Genomic DNA, 22,679 nt, shown 5'->3' with positions numbered 1-22,679 from the left:
GATGGCTTTTACGTTTTTTTGATCAAAATGATGTTAACTAAGTACCCTATAACGTTTGCTTATTATGTTTTTATCTTGGGTTTTGTCTCTTTAGTGGCCAGTGTGAACATGCGCTTACATTCACACCAACTCATTCCAGTTCATCTCTTTAGGTTTTTCTTTCACTAAAGATATCAATGGCGCTTTCAATAAAGACTCAAACAACTGATACAGATATATAATTGCCAGAATAACAGAGAATATTCCAGTAGGTCCAGACTGTGGTACAATAGTGGCGTCCACCCAAAGCAAAACACATGAAGTCCAACAGTGGAAAACACTGGGACATGCTCAACTTCATTGTAAATTCAGCTTCTAGATGCTCACATATACATTTACTGAAGGAAAGCGGCAAGGTTTAGAGGAACTGTTGAAATAAAACAAAAACTGATACTTTTGCTTTTAATGATTCCATTCCGCTGGATCCATCGCCACATTCCGTTCCATCGCCCCATGTGACTGGCGAAGAAAACTCTAAAATATTCAGTAGCCCCAATATATATTGATGAGAGGATGAAGTTAATGATACAACTAAAGCAATGAGCTTCATAATATCGTAACACCCATGAAAAATGGAGAAATAAAAACACTTCACGTTTTCTTTTTATTTTCATATTCTAAAGCAAACTGTGAGTTTAAAGAACAACCCTATCACTTCTCCTCGAGTTTTAGCAGCTGTGTTTGTCCTGAAGAAGGAAGTCTTACAAAAAGTTGGCATGCAATATTAATGTTGAATTTTCATGTCTATATCATAAAATGCATTGCAGCTGCAGAACGGACATGCCAAAACTAACAGAATCTTGTTAAAGTCGATCGAAGACCCTCATTCTTCCACAATTATTTCTTAATTCATAAAAGCGCAGTACAACTTTACAACATCCCCGAGGGCACATAAAGGTTAGGCCGGGTATAAGGAGTAACTGTATCCCCTTTACTGTACAATGCCTGGTAAATACAAGAAACTAAATACATTTTTCAAAGTTTTTGTTGCAAAAAGTGAAAGATACTGTAGCTTAAAAGAAAAAAAAAAAAGTAAAACCGCAGGGTGCGGAGGGAAATTACACATAAAAAGTGCATATTTTTCATATCCTTTATGATCGGATTTAATTGCAGGGAAAACCCACAATTATTTTTATTACTATTTGGTTAACGTTTTTAGAAGATTTTTTTTAGAGGCTTAGGATCTAAAGATCAATCTCTTGTCGCTAATAAGTTGTGTTTGACATAACAATAGACAACTTACATAAAATAATACTTTTTCCTATGTTTTCAGGTGGCACGCTCGGACGACTCGCGCTGTGGCAGTGATACATTTCTGCAGGGGACGTGGGTCTTTGATCTTGGCATTAGGCGGGGTTCTCAGACTGTCCGCGTGATGTGCGTTTTTTTCAGTAAAAACACATTTGTAAATGTGCATGTATTTTAAAAAACACATTTTTTTGCAAATTAATAACACCGCACCTGTAGTCCCCTTGTGTTTGGTATTACATCTGCAATCTCATTCACGTCAATGAAGATGAGCTGCAATACCAGATTTAACCCAAGAGAAGGAGTGGCGCTGTTTCTAGATAAAGACCGAGATGTTCTTATCATACTTCAACATAGAGATGAGCAATTCAGTTTAAGGTAAATCAAATTTGTGTTGAATTAAAAAAAAAACTTGAATTATGAAATTTGAGCAACACTTGATTTACTTTCCTGTAATCATATGAAATGGACACATTCACATTGCAGAAGATTGCTTCAACCAGAGAAGGATCACATGATATAGCACAGCCAATCAGGAGGGAATATCATAGCCAGTATAAAAGCCAAGGCAGGGAATGCAGCTAATGTTTTATGGTGAATCTGGATAGTGAAAAAACGTTACAGCTTTGCTATAGAGATATGGAAAGCCATAAAACAATGAATAAATTGTCCAGATAGAGTGTGACAGCGCAGCAATGAAGAAAATTAGATTGTAATGAAGAGAGAATTTTTTTAGGGCAATTAGAGGCTTTGGAGCACTTTTGATTCTTGGTGTATAAATGCACTGGCAACTAAAATTTCTTAGGAAACTATGACTTTTTAAAAGGTTTGCTCATCTCCAGTACACTCCCGTTATTGGGAGTGTGCATGAAAGATTCAGATGCAAGAATCAAAAACATGTCAATTCCAAATGTGATTTTACTCCACCATATCTCAACATCTCTAGATAAGAAGCTCTGGCAATGGGTCAACATTCGCCCACCCCCCCTAACAAATGAAGAGCAACAAGAGCCGAATTCTGGCTCCAGAAAAAATGTGGTAAACTCATAGTGGCGCCATTGTCATCAGGTTCATTGCATCTGACATAGTTGCCCCAATGGTACAAAGACCCCCGCAGCCACACAAACAGACACATTTCCCTTCTTTGTACCTAGTGAATATCTCTAATAATTCCCCAAATTTCCACATTTCACAAATGACTGATGAATTTTCCTTGTGGATGTAATTTATTTTTATTTTTGCATCGTTAGAAATCATAAAAACTGACCAATAAATTTACAGTGTTTGCTAAACAATGACAGATTTTTCTGGTGTATAAACAAATATGAGAAAGTTTATGAATATTAATGCGCGACAGATTTACACCACCTGCTTCGGATCCTGCGCTCGATGTTAAAAATAAAAAACAATGGAAATTTAACCAAAAATGTAACTCTCCATCCACAACCTAATAAATTATTCTAAAGGATCCAAATGAACTGATACATTGTAACAAAGCTATTCCCTTTTTTTAAAGGTAAAATTAGATACGTTAAGTAGCTACAGTTTAATTCCCCTGCTGTGAAGTATTGTCCCATGCTAGAGACGAGCAAATTGATTTGTTACTAATCTAATGTGTTACTGAATTTCCTGACAAATTCGGATTCACCAGAATTTGTAATGTAATTTGGGCAAATTCTAGTGAAATGGTGGATGGACAGCTGATATTTTGCTGGGTTCAGAGGGACAGGAAGGGGTTAAAACAAAAATCTTATACTCACCTTTCCTCAGCTTCCTGCATACTTCTTCCACCACTGCTGATCCACTTCTCATTTTTCGACCTTCCTCCTTCCGCAGCTCCGGCATTGTCATTCTTCAGAAGCTCCATGATGTCACGTGGAGCATGATGAGCACCAATAACGTTAATCCATGTATCGTGCTCCTCTTGACCACGTGTGGCACAATTCACATCATTATCAATCATTACGTGCCTCATACCCGATGTGATGCCATGGTCAAGTAAAGAATGGCAGTACCGGAGGCCCAACGGAAATGTAAGAAGACAGTAGACAAGAGGAGCAGATCACAGGACTGGTGGCCATGGGACAGGTATGGGGAGGGCTGAGAAGAGGTGAGTAAAAGAATTTTTAATCCCTTCCTGGCAGATTTCATTTGCACCAAATTTATTCCATACAGATCGGATGACTTCCAATTAATCTTCTGAATTTTGTCAGATTCGCTCATCTCTTCCTGGTGTCTATTGAAATAACTGGCAGATCGTATCGTGCCGGGACCTCTGATGAAAAAGAAGCACTGAATGTAGCTTCTGTCAACATCAACTGAGGGGTGAAAAACATAAACCGGGTTCCTCATATATTAATCCGGAAAAAGTGTATGAAAATCGATTTTTCCCAATGAAAAGCTTAGGTGGCATTCAGAGGTCTTGAAAACCAAGTTCTTAGATATTCTGCAAACTTACCTTATTCAATAGAATGTGGACCCCGATGTTCAACATTTGCAGTGACCTGTAGACCCCAATTCTCAACCAAACGGAAGATAGGACTCAAGAAAGGTGTAACTTGAAGTTTCTGGGTCCAACGCAAAATCTGTAACAGTTCTCTGCTTTGTGCCATGTACATGTGAAATAAGGGCCTTCAGGGATGTTCAGACACCTGGGCCTGGGTGTACTGGTTCTTTGGAATCCCTCATAGCTAATCCACCAGGATGAAGACCAAAGCGCTCAACAGAAATGAGACAACATTTGGCCAAACGTTTGTTTGCTCTCCCAGCTCCACCATAAACATGACACTCACCCGATTGTTCATGTGTTTTCAATGGGGAGAGAAGAAGTCTTTGGCAGCAGATCATCTCTCCTGAAAACAAAAGCATTGATCATGGAATTTCCAAAGGTTTCCGAACCTTCACCACCCTGACATCATCATCAGGAGGTCCCCGTACACATCAGATCGGCGGGTTCGGTTCACCTTCATCTAACGTGTATGGAGAACTTTCTATAATATGTGCATGAGTCGGCAGAGCAAGATGTACAGATGGTGGAGTAATTGATAATCATGATTAATAATGTGGTCACTATTCATCCCTGGGAAGCCGGGCGACCATCAATGAAGCGGAGACTTCTAATCAACAGGGCGGAGGTAAAGAGAGAAACAATACAAAATCTACTTACGTGAAGATCAAAGTGTTGGTTCAGGCCATTTCCTGGCTGGTAATTATGTAGAATCATTCCTCAGGATTGAAAAGCAGATAGGTGGAAATACCAAACCGAGGCCAAAAATCCAAGGTCACGTGTAGGAGGTGAGACGCGGATTCATAAATCCATATCTGTTCTTCTCAGAGATCAGTTACATTTTTCTTTTTTTTTTCTAGATCTGAGAGATTTTCTCTTTTGTAAGATCATAGATCTTCACATGGAAACATCTCTAATTCCTCAATTATTGAAGCAAAGATCAACAGCCTAACGTTCCAAATGAAATTACTTTTTTGGGATACTGGAGAGTTTGGATCCCACATGTTGACCCTCACAATTTTGTATTTTTATCTACTTTCGACAGGATGCGTTTACACTTTCGGATACACATACGATAGTTTGTTTTAACACTTTATTTTTATGACTTTGGAATATGAGGAAATATCAAGCTAAAGCATCGGGGACGTTTACTATGCGAAATGTAGCAGAATTGTGGCTCAATTTTCAACAGAAAACTGTTGTACTAGACTCGATTGACTTGACTAAATTAGGGAACGTGCAGTATTTTGTTGAGTTTTGTCACTGAATTTGTGTAATAGAGCGCTTCATAACAATCCCCTCATTTAAAGGAAGAAGTGGCTGGAGCGTGTACGTTGTTTTGTGATGTGTGAAAAAGAGAAGAAAGATTTCAATTCTTGGCGCATTTTTAGTCACTGAATGCGCACCAGATAGATTCATATATAATGAAATTGGAGATTTGTGGATGAAAACCGCGCTGCTCAATAAGATGTGGGATCAAATGTATATGCAATAAAAGACAGTGGTTTTATTCAACACGTTTCGAAGTTCAGATGACTTCTTCCTCAGGACAGAACCACATACACCAGATATCATAATGAGGTGAAAAAAAAGGAAAAACGGATACACAAAATAGTTTCTTACATGTTTCATGCTTCTGTAAAGTTGCCACGAGTTGTAGTCATGAGCGAGCTGCTCTCCGGTTACACTCTGGCACTTTACAGGAAACCAGAGTCCCAGTCCCAGTGTGCTGTCCGGTGTGGGGTGCATCACATTCACTTGTAGGCCACAGGCCTCCGCTTTCTCCAGACCTCCATCCTCAGGAGTCGCCGCACACAGTTCAGGGCACACCAAGTTCATTGCAACAAGCAAATGTTTACAGGTCAGTTCAAGTTCATCAAGCGGTAGCATGTGGGATAGGGCAGAACAATTCGTAGTCCTTACTTCCTTAGCACAACATATCTTCAACCCTACCATTCGTTCCCCCTGGAACAGGGGTGTCAAACTGCATTCCTCGAGGGCTGCAAACAGGTCATGTTTTCAGGATTTCCTTGTACTGCACAGGTGATAATTTAATCACCTACACAAATAATGAGTTGGACATTAAATTATCACCTGTGCAGTACAAGGAAATCCTGAAAACATGACCTGTTTGCAGCCCTCGAGGAATGCAGTTTGACACCCCTGCCCTGGACTATCTCTAAGCCCATGGACTCCGGTAACCTCAGGAATTTTTGTCCACTTCAGCAGTGCACCTGGATCCAGCCACCTGCCCTTCACACAATTGCATGTCCGCTGACCTCTGTATGGCAGAAGATCAGGCACGCTCCCTAGTACCTGGACTGAGCCCTGGGCTCCAGATGTTCCAGGAATGTCCCAGTGCCTTGAACGATTGGTACATGCTGGCCCTAGCAGCCCTCTCCACCAGGACTTGAACTTGTCACTGCACTTCCCTATCTCCTGACACTACCAGGAAGTGCTCACCTTTTACTAACACTAGATCCCACCCACTTGGCTAGCTCTATCCATTACCTACATGCTGCACTTTCCTCTCCTATAGACTAAACCTACTGTCCTTATTTTATGTCCGGTACCATTGCTAAACCACTCAACTATATGAACAGTACGATACTATCCCAGGTCTAACCCTGGGCTCACCCTGCACTGTGCACTACTCACATTGTACAGAACACTTTACATTACCATCACACAATATAAAATGTGCACTATTCACATTACATGTAAAACTACATGACACTGTACAGATAGGTAGATTGTTGTCTTCCGGGGAAGCAACGCAGCAGAACAGTCCATCACTGTTACACTTTAATAGAAAATGTCCATATCAATCCTTCTACAAAATAATGGCAAGGTTTTCAGAATGCACTTGTATGGTATCAGACGAATCATTTGCCACTGATTGAATGGGTGGAGTCTCACAGTGGCAGCTAAACTGGGTGGAGTCTCACAGTGGCAGCTAGACTGGGTGGAGTCTCAGTGGCAGCTAGACTGGGTCGAGTCAAAGTGGCAGCTAGACTGGGTGGAGTCTAAAAGTGGCAGTTAGACTGGGTGGAGTCTCCCAGTGACAGCTAGACTGGGTGGAGTCTCACAGTGACAGTTAGACTAGGTGGAGTCTCACAGTGACAGCTAGACTGGGTGGAGTCTCACAGTGACAGCTAGACTGGGTGGAGTCTCACAGTGGCAGCTAAACTGGGTGGAGTCTCACAGTGGCAGCTAGAATGGGTGGAGTCTCAGTGGCAGCTAGACTGGGTGGAGTCTAAAAGTGTCAGTTAGACTGGGTGGAGTCTCCCAGTGACAGCTAGACTAGGTGGAGTGTCACAGTGACAGCTAGACTGGGTGGAGTCTAAAAGTGGCAGCTAGAATGGGTTGAGCCTCAATGGTAGCTAGACTGGGTGCAGTCTCACAGTGACAGCTAGACTGGGTGGAGTCTCACAATGGCCGCTAGACTGGGTGGAGTCTCACAATGTCCGCTAGACTGGGTGGAGTCTCACAGTGACAGCGAGACTGGGTGGAGTCTCACACTGGCAGCTAGACGCCAGTGCAGAAGCTGTGTTTATGCTTATGCGGGCGCATTGTTCATACCCCGTTGCTAGGTACCGAGCGGTTCCGGCCCCAGCACTCTGACGCATGCGCAGTAGAGAACACTACTCTCGGCGCTAGCGCCGTTGTAGTGAATATGAAGAAGACGCCATCGCACAAGCTGTGTTTTTGCTTATGCGGGCACATTATGTACATTCTGTTGCTAGGCACCGGGCGGTTCCGGCCTTAGCACATCGACGCGTGCGCAGTAGAGATCATTATACTCCTCTGGTCTGATTGCCCTCCGCTCTGCTCAGGAGAGCGAACACAGCTGAGCTGGTTTATTCATTACAACTTTAAGGTATTTATACACGGGCTGAGGGAGCGAAAACTATACCCCTGATGAAGCCACCGTCGTGGCGACACGTGTAGGGTACTCGCTTGTCTTTGTGCCTGTTTTATTACATTGGGCTATTATGCCCGCTACACTCTGGGGGAACTGTGGTACGCACATGGGGAGCTTAGGTATTTTGCTTTTTCTGAGCACCACACTATGTGCCTGTCTTGGTATTGTCCAGGATTAGGTCTTAGAGCTTGCCTTGTTGTATACCACTTAGGAAAGTAAGTGTGTTTTGGTCCATGTGGTATGCCGCATCTATTTAAGGATTAGGGGTATTTAGACACGTGCCTCATTATATCTGTACGCTATTATTTGTGATACCATATTTTTGGTTCCTTCCTAGCAGTTCAGGTTTTACAACCGATATTTTCCAGAGTGGTTTTTACTATCTATACCTATTTACCTCATGTCTCCTATGTTCTATATGTTATTCATTTGATTCATTTGTGTCCTTCTATGTGATATGTGTATCAGGTTATATGCTGTCCATATAGGAGTCTGAGGAGTATTTATACCCTTTCGTACCCTTTTGTTCCCCCTGTATTTGTATACAGGCACATGCCTTATTTTAGGCTACTGTTTTTCTATGGTTTTTAGATGTTTTTAAATGTTTTTTGTCCTGTGTTATACCATAATAAAAGCTGTGTTTTGCACATTTCCTTGCTGTCTGGTGATCCCTGTTTATGGCCTGTGCTTTTTCTTTCTTCTTTATATGCTTGTGTACTCAGGTCAGGGTTGGATCCCAGTTCAGTACTAATTGTCCGTGGTGCCCCCTTACCATATGTATTCAGACTGGGTGGAGCCTCACAGTGGCAGCTAGACTGGGTGGAGTCTCGCAGTGGCAGCTAGACTGGGTAGAGTCTCACAGTGGCAGCTAGACTGAGTGGAGTCTCACAGTGACAGTTAGACTGGGTGGAGTCTCACAGTGGCAGCTAGACTGGGTGGAGTCTCACAGTGGCAGCTAGACTGGGTAGAGTCTCACAGTGGCAGCTAGACTGGGTGGAGTCTCACAGTGACAGCTAGACTGGGTGGAGTCTCACAGTGGCAGCTAGACTGGGTAGAGTCTCACAGTGGCAGCTAGACTGGGTGGAGTCTCACAGTGACAGTTAGACTGGGTGGAGTCTCACAGTGACAGCTAGAATGGGTGGAGTCTCACAGTGACACCTAGACTGGGTGGAGTCTCACAGTGACAGCTAGACTGAGTGGAGCCTCACAGTGGCAGCTAGACAGGGTGGAGTCTCACAGTGACAGCTAGACTGGGTGGAGTCTCACAATGGCAGCTAGACTGGGTGGAGTCTCACAGTGGCAGCTAGACTGGGTGGAGTCTCACAGTGGCAGCTAGACTGGGTGGAGTCTCACAGTGACAGTTAGACTGGGTGGAGTCTCACAGTGACAGCTAGACTGGGTGGAGTCTCACAGTGACAGCTAGACTGGGTGGAGTCTCACAGTGAAAGCTAGACTGGGTGGAGCCTCACAGTGACAGCTAGACTGGGTGGAGCCACACAGTGGCAGCTAGAGAGGGTGGTCTCACAGTGACAGCTGGACTGGATGGAGTGTCACAGTGACAGCTAGACTGGGTGGAGTCTCACAGTGACAGCTAGACTGGGTGGAGTCTCAGTGGCAGCTAGACTGGGTGGAGTCTCAGTGGCAGCTAGACTGGGTGGAGTCTCACAGTGACAGCTAGGCTGGGTGGAGTCTCAGTGGCAGCTAGACTGGGTGGAGTCTCTAAGTGACAGCTAGACTGGGTGGAGTCTCAGTGGCAGCTAGACTGGGTGGAGTCTCACAATGGCCGCTAGACTGGGTGGAGTCTCACAGTGACAGCTAGACTGGGTGGAGTCTCACAGTGACAGCTAGACTGGGTTTAGTCTCACAGTGACAGCTAGACTAGATATTTATATTAGAGCCACAAGTTATTATAATGTAGGAACATCACATCCAGGGGAAAAAAAGCTTTTATAGTCTACAGAAAAGGAACATGGAAATACCATAATAACCGAGGTGTAATTTATCACTGTAGTGACCCTTTAATTCGAGCAGTGGAGTCTGCGTCCTGCCATCACGGCACGTTGTGGAGCGCTGACGTCATTGTGTGCCCCTCATCTTAGGAAATAACCTTAACGACATGACGATCTCAGCTTCCGGCATATCAGTGGCTGCAGTAATCCTGAAATTCTGTCGATCTCCCGTCCTCATCAACACGACATTGAGTGAAAAAGGTCACAAGAGACATTCTGCCCAATTCAGATACTAAAGATCTAAAAATGCCAAATGGTGAGGTTAAACATGATACAAGACCTCCTGCTGTGGACCACGTATTACTCCTGGATCACGGCTGCAGCAGTGGACAGAAATTACACCCGACTCCGATTTATCATCGCTGCTTCTCTATTTTCCTGGCGTAATTGTCTCATTATTACTGATGTCAGCATTTGTGCCTTATTCTCTATATGTTTTGCGTCATTTTTAGGTTGTTCTTCTTTTTTATGTCTCTTAAAGTGATGAGCGAGTGTACTCGTTGCTCGGGTTTTCCTGAGCACGCTCGGGTGGTCTCCGAGTACTTGTTAGTGTTCGGAGATTTAGTTTTCATCGCGGCAGCTGAATGATTTACAGCTACTAGCCAGGCTGAGTACATGTGGGGGTTACCTGTTTGCTAGGGAATCCCCACATGTAATCAAGCTGGCTCTTAGCTGTAAATAATTCAGCTGACTGAGCTGAGGCAATGAAATCGAAATCTCCGAACACTAAAAAATACTAGGAGACCACCCGAGCGTGCTCAGGAAAACCAGAGCAACGAGTGCACTCACTCATCACTAGTCTTTTTTTATTTTTCCTCATCAACTTTTCTTATCCCGAGGTTGTAGACAGAATCATGAAATGCGACTTTACCGATGGTCACTTTCTTCTGTCGCATCTCTCTCCAGGTAAGAGTTCGGGTCGAGTTTTCAATACGGAGCACCTTATACACAAACATACAACTTCTCAGGCCGGTGCCCACAATCCGGAACTAGCAGCGCTTTGGACATGTATGTCTATTGAACGCAGGTGAATCCGCATGTGGTCACTGAACCGCGTGGATTCACTGCATCCAATACATCCTATTGCTGTCATTTCTGTTGCACAGACTAGCGACTACCAAGAGAAACGGACATGCTGCGGTTCTGAAAGACGCGCCCCATGTCAGTGACCGCGGGTGATCCGCAGGTGACTATGGACGCATGGTGGACATGGGATTTATCGAAATCCAATCCACTCTGCTGTAACATCTGGACGCTGCAAAAGAACAAAACGTCCAACATGCAGCAACTCCGGATCGTGGGCACATTACCAATGAGCGATTTTCAACATTTGGCTCTAAAATCTCACTAAACCTGACTAAAGACAAAAGGAAAAAGTCAAATTCATGAACAGTGTGAGATGTATCCAGAAACATACAAGAATACACGGGAGTGACTCAGGATCAGTAGATAAACAGAAATGTATGTACACAGTGACTGCACCAGCAGAATAGTGAGTGCAGCTCTGGAGTATAATACTCAGGATCAGTAATGTAATGTGTCTACACAATTTCTGCACCAGCAGAATAGTGAGTGCAGCTCTGGGGTATAATACAGGATGTAAGTCAGGATCAGTAATGTAATGTATGTACACAATGACTGCACCAGCAGAATAGTGAGTGCAGCTCTGGAGTATAATACAGGATGTAACTCAGGATCAGTAATGTAATGTATATACACAGTGACTGCACCAGCAGAATAGTGAGTGCAGCTCTGGAGTATAATACAGGATGTAACTCAGGATCAGTAATGTACTATATGTACACAGTGACTGCACCAGCAGAATAGTGAGTGCAGCTCTGGGGTATAATACAGGATGTAACTCAGGATCAGTAATGTAATGTATGTACACAGTGACTGCACCAGCAGAATAGTGAGTGCAGCTCTGGGGTATAATACAGGATGTAACTCAGGATCAGTAATGTAATGTATGTACACAGTGACTGCACCAGCAGAATAGTGAGTGCAGCTCTGGAGTATAATACTCAGGATCAGTAATGTAATGTGTCTACACAATGACTGCACCAGCAGAATAGTGAGTGCAGCTCTGGGGTATAATACTCAGGATCAGTAACATAATGTGTCTACACAATGACTGCACCAGCAGAATAGTGAGTGCAGCTCTAGAGTATAATACAGGATGCCACTCAGGATCAGTAATGTAATGTATGTACACAGTGACTGCACCAGCAGCATAGTGAGTGCAGCTCTGGAGTATAATACAGGAAGTAACTCAGGATCAGTAATGTAATGTATGTACACAGTGACTGCACCAGCAGAATAGTGAGTGCAGCTCTGGGGTATAATACAGGATGTAACTCAGGATCAGTAATGTAATGTATGTACACAGTGACTGCACCAGCAGAATAGTGAGTGCAGCTCTGGAGTATAATACAGGATGTAACTCAGGATCAGTAATGTAATGTATGTACACAGTGACTGCACCAGCAGAATAGTGAGTGCAGCTCTGGGGTATAATACAGGATGTAACTCAGGATCAGTAATGTATGTACACAGTGACTGCACCAGCAGAATAGTGAGTGCAGCTCTGGGGTATAATACAGGATGTAACTCAGGATCAGTAATGTAATGTATGTACACAGTGACTGCACCAGCAGAATAGTGAGTGCAGCTCTGGAGTATAATACAGGATGCAACTCAGGATCAGTAATGTAATGTATGTACACAGTGACTGCACCAGCAGAATAGTGAGTGCAGCTCTGGAGTATAATGCAGGATGTAACTCAGGATCAGTAATGTATGTACACAGTGACTGCACCAGCAGAATAGTGAGTGCAGCTCTGGAGTATAATGCAGGATGTAACTCAGGATCAGTAATGTAATGTATGTACACAGTGACTGCACCAGCAGAATAGTGAGTGCAGCTCTGGAGTATAATTCTCGGGATCAGTAATAGGATGTATGTGCACCGTCCGTATACCCGTTGTGTGTGACTGTATGGTAATGAGTTTTGTTGAAGTTGATTAGAATCGGCGACATCCCGGATTAATCTGCCATCTGCTTGCTCCTCTCGTTCTGCTGCACAGGCTTCATATGGTTTCATGTTTTCGGCTTTGACCTGATATTCTTCCTTACAGGCGCTATCACTGGTGCCGGGTTCTGTTTCCTAATTAATATGATGCCGTGGACGCCTCCTTGGAAGCTTCGTACCTCTCAGGCATCTCCGGCCGCCTATGTTCTTAATAATATCAAGCAAGTCTTGTGCTCCTGCATTTCTAGTATTTACAGGGACCCGAGGTGAAATTTCCATATATTACTGCTGCTTTCCAACTTATACATTTGGGTCGGTGACTTTAATCCTTTAAAGGGCCAGTACTCCAAAAATGTATATAAAAGGAAAAAATAATGAAACGAAAAAGAGTAAATGAGCGATAGGAAACCTGTGGTCCTGATTCTGCCTCCAATTTCCTGCAGTAATTTGCTGTTTATTACTGGCTTTAGTATTTGCGCCTTATTCGCTCTGTTTTCCGCCGTTTTTCCGCTGTTTTTCTGTTTTACATTGTTTCATTTATCCTCAATATCTTTGCTTATCCAGATTCATGGAATGAGACTTTTCCAAGCGTTACATTGTTTTTGCACAGCTCTCGCCCATCCCTCCTCGTCTGGAGTTGGATTTCTGGAGGATTTTTCTGTATTTTTCTGCTGCAAACGTGCGACTTTTTAACGGATCATGAGATTTTTATGCTGAAAGGTCGGAAGCGCAGCTCAAGTAGAAAGTGAAGAACATTTGTGCTTTTAACTTTACAGCTAAGTTCACACTGAGCATTTTAGCCGCATTTTTTAATGAAAAATTTCTGCTGCATTTGACAGGACCAGCAAAACCTACGAGATGTCAGAAATCTCCGGCACACAGATTGGTTTTTTTGTCGTCTGTACTTTGTGCTTTGCTGCGTTTTTTAGATGTAGAGCGTGTCAGTGCTTTTCAGTCATTAGATTGAATAGAAAAAACACATGAAAAAACGCACCAAAAACACCACAAAAATGCAGAAAACCCTACGTTTTTGTCACAGCTTCTTTCCTGCCAAGCGCTCAAGTTTTGCTGCAGGAAAAAAAAATGCAGCAAAAACGCTCAGTGTGAACATAGCCTTATTGCGACATACATCTTTGTACAGGTTTGTGCAGCAGTTACTCAGCTCTGCTTCATGTGTACATATTTTGCTGTAGCAGTCGCACACACAGCTCTGCTTAATATGCACGTGTTTTGCTTCTGCTTTCACACACTCAGCTCTGCTCCATCCGCACCTGTTTTGCTGCAGTAGTAACACACTCAGCTCTGCTTCATCCGCACGTGTTTTGCTGCAGTGATAACACACTCAGCTCTGCTCCATCCGCACCTGTTTTGCTGCAGTAGTAACACACTCAGCTCTGCTTCATCCGCACGTGTTTTGCTGCAGTAATAACACACTCAGCTTTGCTTCATCCGCACGTGTTTTGCTGCAGTGATAACACACTCAGCTCTGCTCCATCCGCACCTGTTTTGCTGCAGTAATAACACACTCAGCTCTGCTCCATCCGCACCTGTTTTGCTGCAGTGATAACACACTCAGCTCTGCTCCATCCGCACCTGTTTTGCTGCAGTGATAACACACTCAGCTCTGCTCCATCCGCACCTGTTTTGCTGCAGTGATAACACACTCAGCTCTGCTCCATCCGCACCTGTTTTGCTGCAGTAATAACACACTCAGCTCTGCTCCATCCGCACCTGTTTTGCTGCAGTAATAACACACTCAGCTCTGCTTCATCCGCACCTGTTTTGCTGCAGTAATAACACACTCAGCTCTGCTCCATCCGCACCTGTTTTGCTGCAGTAATAACACACTCACCTCTGCTTCATCTGCACATGTTTTGCTGCAGTAATAACACACTCAGCTCTGCTTCATCCGCACCTGTTTTGCTGCAGTAATAACACACTCAGCTCTGCTCCATCCGCACCTGTTTTGCTGCAGTAATAACACACTCAGCTCTGCTCCATCCGCACCTGTTTTGCTGCAGTAATAACACACTCAGCTCTGCTTCATCTGCACATGTTTTGCTGCAGTAATAACACACTCAGCTCTGCTTCATCCGCACCTGTTTTGCTGCAGTAATAACACACTCAGCTCTGCTCCATCCGCACCTGTTTTGCTGCAGTAATAACACACTCAGCTCTGCTCCATCCGCACCTGTTTTGCTGCAGTGATAACACACTCAGCTCTGCTCCATCCGCACCTGTTTTGCTGCAGTAATAACACACTCAGCTCTGCTCCATCCGCACCTGTTTTGCTGCAGTGATAACACACTCAGCTCTGCTTCATCTGCACATGTTTTGCTGCAGTAATAACACACTCAGCTCTGCTTCATCTGCACATGTTTTGCTGCAGTAATAACACACTCAGCTCTGCTTCATCCGCACCTGTTTTGCTGCAGTAATAACACACTCAGCTCTGCTCCATCCGCACCTGTTTTGCTGCAGTAATAACACACTCAGCTCTGCTCCATCCGCACCTGTTTTGCTGCAGTGATAACAAACTCAGCTCTGCTCCATCCGCACCTGTTTTGCTGCAGTAATAACACACTCAGCTCTGCTCCATCCGCACCTGTTTTGCTGCAGTAATAACACACTCAGCTCTGCCTCATCTGCACCTGTTTTGCTGCAGTAATAACACACTCAGCTCTGCTCCATCCGCACCTGTTTTGCTGCAGTAATAACACACTCAGCTCTGCTTCATCTGCACATGTTTTGCTGCAGTAATAACACACTCAGCTCTGCTTCATCCGCACCTGTTTTGCTGCAGTAATAACACACTCAGCTCTGCTCCATCCACACGTCTTTTGCTGCAGTAATACCACACTCAGCTCTGCTTCATCTGCACATGTTTTGCTGCAGTAATAACACACTCAGCTCTGCTTCATCCGCACCTGTTTTGCTGCAGTAATAACACACTCAGCTCTGCTCCATCCACACGTCTTTTGCTGCAGTAATAACACACTCAGCTCTGCTTCATCTGCACGTGTTTTGCTGCAGTAATAACACACTCAGCTCTGCTCCATCCGCACCTGTTTTGCTGCAGTAATAACACACTCAGCTCTGCTTCATCTGCACATGTTTTGCTGCAGTAATAACACACTCAGCTCTGCTTCATCTGCACATGTTTTGCTGCAGTAATAACACACTCAGCTCTGCTTCATCCGCACCTGTTTTGCTGCAGTAATAACACACTCAGCTCTGCTCCATCCGCACCTGTTTTGCTGCAGTAGTAACACACTCAGCTCTGCTTCATCCGCACGTGTTTTGCTGCAGTGATAACACACTCAGCTCTGCTCCATCCGCACCTGTTTTGCTGCAGTAGTAACACACTCAGCTCTGCTTCATCCGCACGTGTTTTGCTGCAGTAATAACACACTCAGCTTTGCTTCATCCGCACGTGTTTTGCTGCAGTGATAACACACTCAGCTCTGCTCCATCCGCACCTGTTTTGCTGCAGTAATAACACACTCAGCTCTGCTCCATCCGCACCTGTTTTGCTGCAGTGATAACACACTCAGCTCTGCTCCATCCGCACCTGTTTTGCTGCAGTGATAACACACTCAGCTCTGCTCCATCCGCACCTGTTTTGCTGCAGTGATAACACACTCAGCTCTGCTCCATCCGCACCTGTTTTGCTGCAGTAATAACACACTCAGCTCTGCTCCATCCGCACCTGTTTTGCTGCAGTAATAACACACTCAGCTCTGCTTCATCCGCACCTGTTTTGCTGCAGTAATAACACACTCAGCTCTGCTCCATCCGCACCTGTTTTGCTGCAGTAATAACACACTCACCTCTGCTTCATCTGCACATGTTTTGCTGCAGTAATAACACACTCAGCTCTGCTTCATCCGCACCTGTTTTGCTGCAGTAATAACACACTCAGCTCTGCTCCATCCGCACCTGTTTTGCTGCAGTAATAACACACTCAGCTCTGCTTCATCTGCACATGTTTTGCTGCAGTAATAACACACTCAGCTCTGCTTCATCCGCACCTGTTTTGCTGCAGTAATAACACACTCAGCTCTGCTCCATCCGCACCTGTTTTGCTGCAGTAATAACACACTCAGCTCTGCTCCATCCGCACCTGTTTTGCTGCAGTAATAACACACTCAGCTCTGCTCCATCCGCACCTGTTTTGCTGCAGTGATAACACACTCAGCTCTGCTTCATCTGCACATGTTTTGCTGCAGTAATAACACACTCAGCTCTGCTTCATCTGCACATGTTTTGCTGCAGTAATAACACACTCAGCTCTGCTTCATCCGCACCTGTTTTGCTGCAGTAATAACACACTCAGCTCTGCTCCATCCGCACCTGTTTTGCTGCAGTAATAACACACTCAGCTCTGCTCCATCCGCACCTGTTTTGCTGCAGTGATAACAAACTCAGCTCTGCTCCATCCGCACCTGTTTTGCTGCAGTAATAACACACTCAGCTCTGCTCCATCCGCACCTGTTTTGCTGCAGTAATAACACACTCAGCTCTGCCTCATCTGCACCTGTTTTGCTGCAGTAATAACACACTCAGCTCTGCTCCATCCGCACCTGTTTTGCTGCAGTAATAACACACTCAGCTCTGCTTCATCTGCACATGTTTTGCTGCAGTAATAACACACTCAGCTCTGCTTCATCCGCACCTGTTTTGCTGCAGTAATAACACACTCAGCTCTGCTCCATCCACACGTCTTTTGCTGCAGTAATACCACACTCAGCTCTGCTTCATCTGCACATGTTTTGCTGCAGTAATAACACACTCAGCTCTGCTTCATCCGCACCTGTTTTGCTGCAGTAATAACACACTCAGCTCTGCTCCATCCACACGTCTTTTGCTGCAGTAATAACACACTCAGCTCTGCTTCATCTGCACGTGTTTTGCTGCAGTAATAACACACTCAGCTCTGCTCCATCCGCACCTGTTTTGCTGCAGTAATAACACACTCAGCTCTGCTTCATCTGCACATGTTTTGCTGCAGTAATAACACACTCAGCTCTGCTTCATCTGCACATGTTTTGCTGCAGTAATAACACACTCAGCTCTGCTTCATCCGCACCTGTTTTGCTGCAGTAATAACACACTCAGCTCTGCTCCATCCACACCTGTTTTGCTGCAGTGATAACACACTCAGCTCTGCTCCATCCGCACCTGTTTTGCTGCAGTGATAACACACTCAGCTCTGCTCCATCCGCACCTGTTTTGCTGCAGTAATAACACACTCAGCTCTGCTTCATCTGCACATGTTTTGCTGCAGTAATAACACACTCAGCTCTGCTTCATCTGCACATGTTTTGCTGCAGTAATAACACACTCAGTTCTGCTTCATCCGCACCTGTTTTGCTGCAGTAATAACACACTCAGCTCTGCTCCATCCACACGTCTTTTGCTGCAGTAATAACACACTCAGCTCTGCTTCATCTGCACGTGTTTTGCTGCAGTAATAACACACTCAGCTCTGCTTCATCCGCACGTGTTTTGCTGCAGTATTAACACACTCAGCTCTGCTTCATCCACACATGTTTTGCTGCAGTGATAACACACTCAGCTCTGCTTCATCCGCTCGTGTTTTGCTGCAGTGATAACACACTCAGCTCTGCTCCATCCGCACGTGTTTTGCTGCAGTGATAACACACTCAGCTCTGCTCCATCCGCCCGTCTTTTGCTGCAGTGATAACACACTCAGCTCTGCTCCATCCGCACGTGTTTTTCTGCAGTAATAACACACTCAGCTCTGCTCCATCCGCACCTGTTTTGCTGCAGTAATAACACACTCAGCTCTGCTTCATCTGCACATGTTTTGCTGCAGTAATAACACACTCAGCTCTGCTTCATCTGCACATGTTTTGCTGCAGTAATAACACACTCAGTTCTGCTTCATCCGCACCTGTTTTGCTGCAGTAATAACACACTCAGCTCTGCTCCATCCACACGTCTTTTGCTGCAGTAATAACACACTCAGCTCTGCTTCATCTGCACGTGTTTTGCTGCAGTAATAACACACTCAGCTCTGCTTCATCCGCACGTGTTTTGCTGCAGTAATAACACACTCAGCTCTGCTTCATCCACACATGTTTTGCTGCAGTGATAACACACTCAGCTCTGCTTCATCCGCTCGTGTTTTGCTGCAGTGATAACACACTCAGCTCTGCTCCATCCGCACGTGTTTTGCTGCAGTGATAACACACTCAGCTCTGCTCCATCCGCCCGTCTTTTGCTGCAGTGATAACACACTCAGCTCTGCTCCATCCGCACGTGTTTTTCTGCAGTAATAACACACTCAGCTCTGCTCCATCCGCACGTGTTTTGCTGCAGTAATAACACACTCAGCTCTGCTTCATCCACACGTGTTTTGCTGCACTAGTAACACACTCAGCTCTGCTCCATCCACACCTGTTTTGCTGCAGTGATAACACACTCAGTTCTGCTCCATCCACACGTGTTTTGCTGCACTAGTAACACACTCAGCTCTGCTCCATCCACACCTGTTTTGCTGCAGTGATAACACACTCAGTTCTGCTCCATCCACACGTGTTTTGCTGCAGTAATAACACACTCAGCTCTGCTCCATCCACACGTGTTTTGCTGCAGTAATAACACACTCAGCTCTGCTCCATCCACACGTGTTTTGCTGCACTAGTAACACACTCAGCTCTGCTCCATCCACACGTGTTTTGCTGCAGTGATAACACACTCAGCTCTGCTCCATCCACACGTGTTTTGCTGCACTAGTAACACACTCAGCTCTGCTCCATCCACACATGTTTTGCTGCAGTAATAACACACTCAGCTCTGCTCCATCCACACGTGTTTTGCTGCAGTGATAACACACTCAGCTCTGCTTCATCCACACGTGTTTTGCTGCAGTAATAACACACTCAGCTCTGCTCCATCCACACATGTTTTGCTGCAGTGATAACACACTCAGCTCTGCTCCATCCGCACGTGTTTTGCTGCAGTAATAACACACTCAGCTCTGCTTCATCTGCACATGTTTTGCTGCAGTAATAACACACTCAGCTCTGCTCCATCCGCACGTGTTTTGCTGCAGTGATAACACACTCAGCTCTGCTCCATCCGCACGTGTTTTGCTGCAGCAGAGACTCCACAGTGCGGTGAGGAATCTTTCCGTGAGTTCTAATTTTCATAATCAGTAAATGGCGATTCCCGCTGATTGTTGATCCCTGATTCGCTCCTGTTTAGCAGCAGTGAGTGATAAATGATTTGCAGGTGCGGATGAAGGTTGTGCTGGAGTTGAGAGAAGGGTTCTGATTTTTTTTCACCTAAAATCTGAATCTATACATTCAGTACCGGCGCGTACAGCGGACAGGACCGGGCGCTACGGCACGCTCTTACAGGACGCAACCGCTCATAGGATCCGGCGCAGAAGTTGACAGCGATTTATGACTCAGGACACAGTGCCGCCAATTAAGAGCGACCCGTTATTTCTACATCTTCCCCGTCCACGTCTTTACATATAAATTGTGATTTAATTTATTCTGATGGAACTCAGTACGAAACACAGCGCCTCATTTATCACCAATGCCGCCGGGACGGAATGCGGAGAAAACCGCGTGAATCTCAGGCCATGGAGAAAGTGTTCAGGGTGTGAACATCTATGCCACGGCAAACTCTGAGCTTCAATGCTGTAAAGTATATGAAATGGAAATCAAAATCCTGATGAAATATCAGATATCGGTTTGTGTGTGCAGCTCCCATGCAGATCAATGTGTCGCTATGGTGACAGACTACATAAGAGTCTGTGTAGTCTGATCCTGCCGATATTCTTTCTTCCATTTGTCCTTTATTTCTTTCTGTTCTCTGTTGTTTGCTCAGAAAAATATGGAGGGAGAATCTTTTGGACCTTGAACATCAGACGTGCAAAACCTCCGTGTTGACGATAACTTTATTATAATGTGGATTTTCTAGTTTGGGGCCTTTCCCAGGCGGCTCTAGGGATGGCACTTATGTGAGAAGATGGAAGTTTTACCCACGTTCCCACTTAAAGACACATGTGTTGTTGTAATGTGTATTGTGACATGTGTTATTAGTGATGGCGTTGTAGATTGCCCGACAGAAGGGAGAAATAGGGTTAATGATTGGGAATAGCCCAGAGTTGAGGGGTTAAGTGAAGTGACAAAGACAGTTTCCTTTCAGGAGGTCAGATAGGGCCCAGCCTGCAGTAGGAGCAGACCTACGGTCAGTGAGCAGAGTATCATGATGTGGGTGTCCCTGGCGTGAGAGGAGACCGAGACAGTGGATAGCGTGATCCTGAGCAAAAGTGACAGAAGGACAGAGTGATGCACTGGAGATGGGTCATGGGACAGGATGCCCTGCATTATGGCCACGAGTCCACAGCACAGAGAGGTAACGGGCCAGGATGGAACAAGGAACATCAGGCGATGAGATTGCCCCTGGCAGGAGTTCCAAGGAGTCAGCTAGCCAAGAAACTAAGTAATGGCCGTACTGGCAAAAGTAGCTTCCCTAAGGGGAAAAGGATGTAAAACCTCGGGTTGAAGACAGGGTTCCCACTTACTGGACTGTAGTACTGTGCTAGGTTGTGGTGAAGACAGAGGAACTTGGGGGCAGAAGCAAGTAATCCTGGGCGAGGTAGAGACACCGTGTGTGAAGATGCTCCATATTGTCAAGGAAACGTTTGTGAAGCTACGCTTCCGCTATCTATTGTATATAACCCCACCAAGTTACTGGTGGTCTCCCTCATTGAATATCTCAGCACCTGGTTATTGCCAGCCGAAGTCACCGGCATCATGTGGCTCTGCAGGGGCGTAGCACCCCCACACCCATCCAGGACCTCCATCTTCAAGTAGCATAAGCGGCGCGTGAAAGACGAGTTTCTCACCCATGGCTGCCGCCTTGCGCCATGTTACACTTAACAAGTCTTGAATTTGTAAAAGGATGCGATGGCGCGCTATGGCGGCAGTTGCAGCCCCCCATACTGCCCTCTGGTTCTCCATGAACTGCTGCAGGGATAATTTCCTATAGAAGCAATGGTTCCAAATGCACGTTGGAGGCCCATGGATGTAAAGTGAGGAAAGGTAGAAGATGGGTCAATATTAATAAGTGCGGCCGTGTGCCGGAGTCTTTATGACAAGCAATATGCCCTCCGTCAGTCCTCTGGTGTCTACACGTCAGCATGAATCTCACCTCTTCCAAGACCCTCGCACCTGCGGCACCGGCACAGCGCCCTCCCCCCCCAGCACGCACGTCTCACTATTCATTCCCCATCATTCATTCTAAAATAAATCACACCTTACATTTAAAGAAATTCCACCCGTAAGAGATGTGTTTCTTCCCATCTCCGCCCATAGCCGGCGGCAGCGCGGTGCGGACATGAGCGGAGTGGAGCAGATCGGGCGTATTTATAACAATATATCATATTGGAAATGAACTAAGATGTATTATAGTGCGGACTCCAGAACTGCGCGGCCCGGACCCGCAGCGCTCACATAATTATTATATTAATACACTTCAAGGGGCTAGAAAATAACATTCCACGCTCCAAATATATGAAGTTGGGGCTTTTGCGTTAAGTTTCAGAATGTGTAATTTAATGGCAGAACGTCAGGACTTGTCAGAAAACACAGATTCTAAATCAGGTAGCGCCATAAGCCTTAATTATCCTGGAATGTAAGAGGTGCGCACCCTCATCCAATTTCCTATTCACTGGTTGTAAGGAGGAGGAAAAAAAGAATATGTATATGTATATATGTATACTGTATAGGAACATCTATATATTTAAATATTTACAGCTGATGAAAAAAGTATTGAACTCCTCACCAATTTTCTAAGTAAATCTATTTCTAAACGTGCTATTGACATGAAATTCTCCCCAGATGTCGGTAACAACTCATCCAATCCAACAGGCAAATA

The sequence above is a fragment of the Ranitomeya imitator genome, chromosome 8, assembly GCF_032444005.1.
Source record: "Ranitomeya imitator isolate aRanImi1 chromosome 8, aRanImi1.pri, whole genome shotgun sequence".
NCBI classification, from domain to species: Eukaryota; Metazoa; Chordata; class Amphibia; order Anura; family Dendrobatidae; genus Ranitomeya; species Ranitomeya imitator.
The sequence above is the reverse complement of the archived record's forward strand: the minus strand, read 5'-3'. Positions refer to the sequence as shown.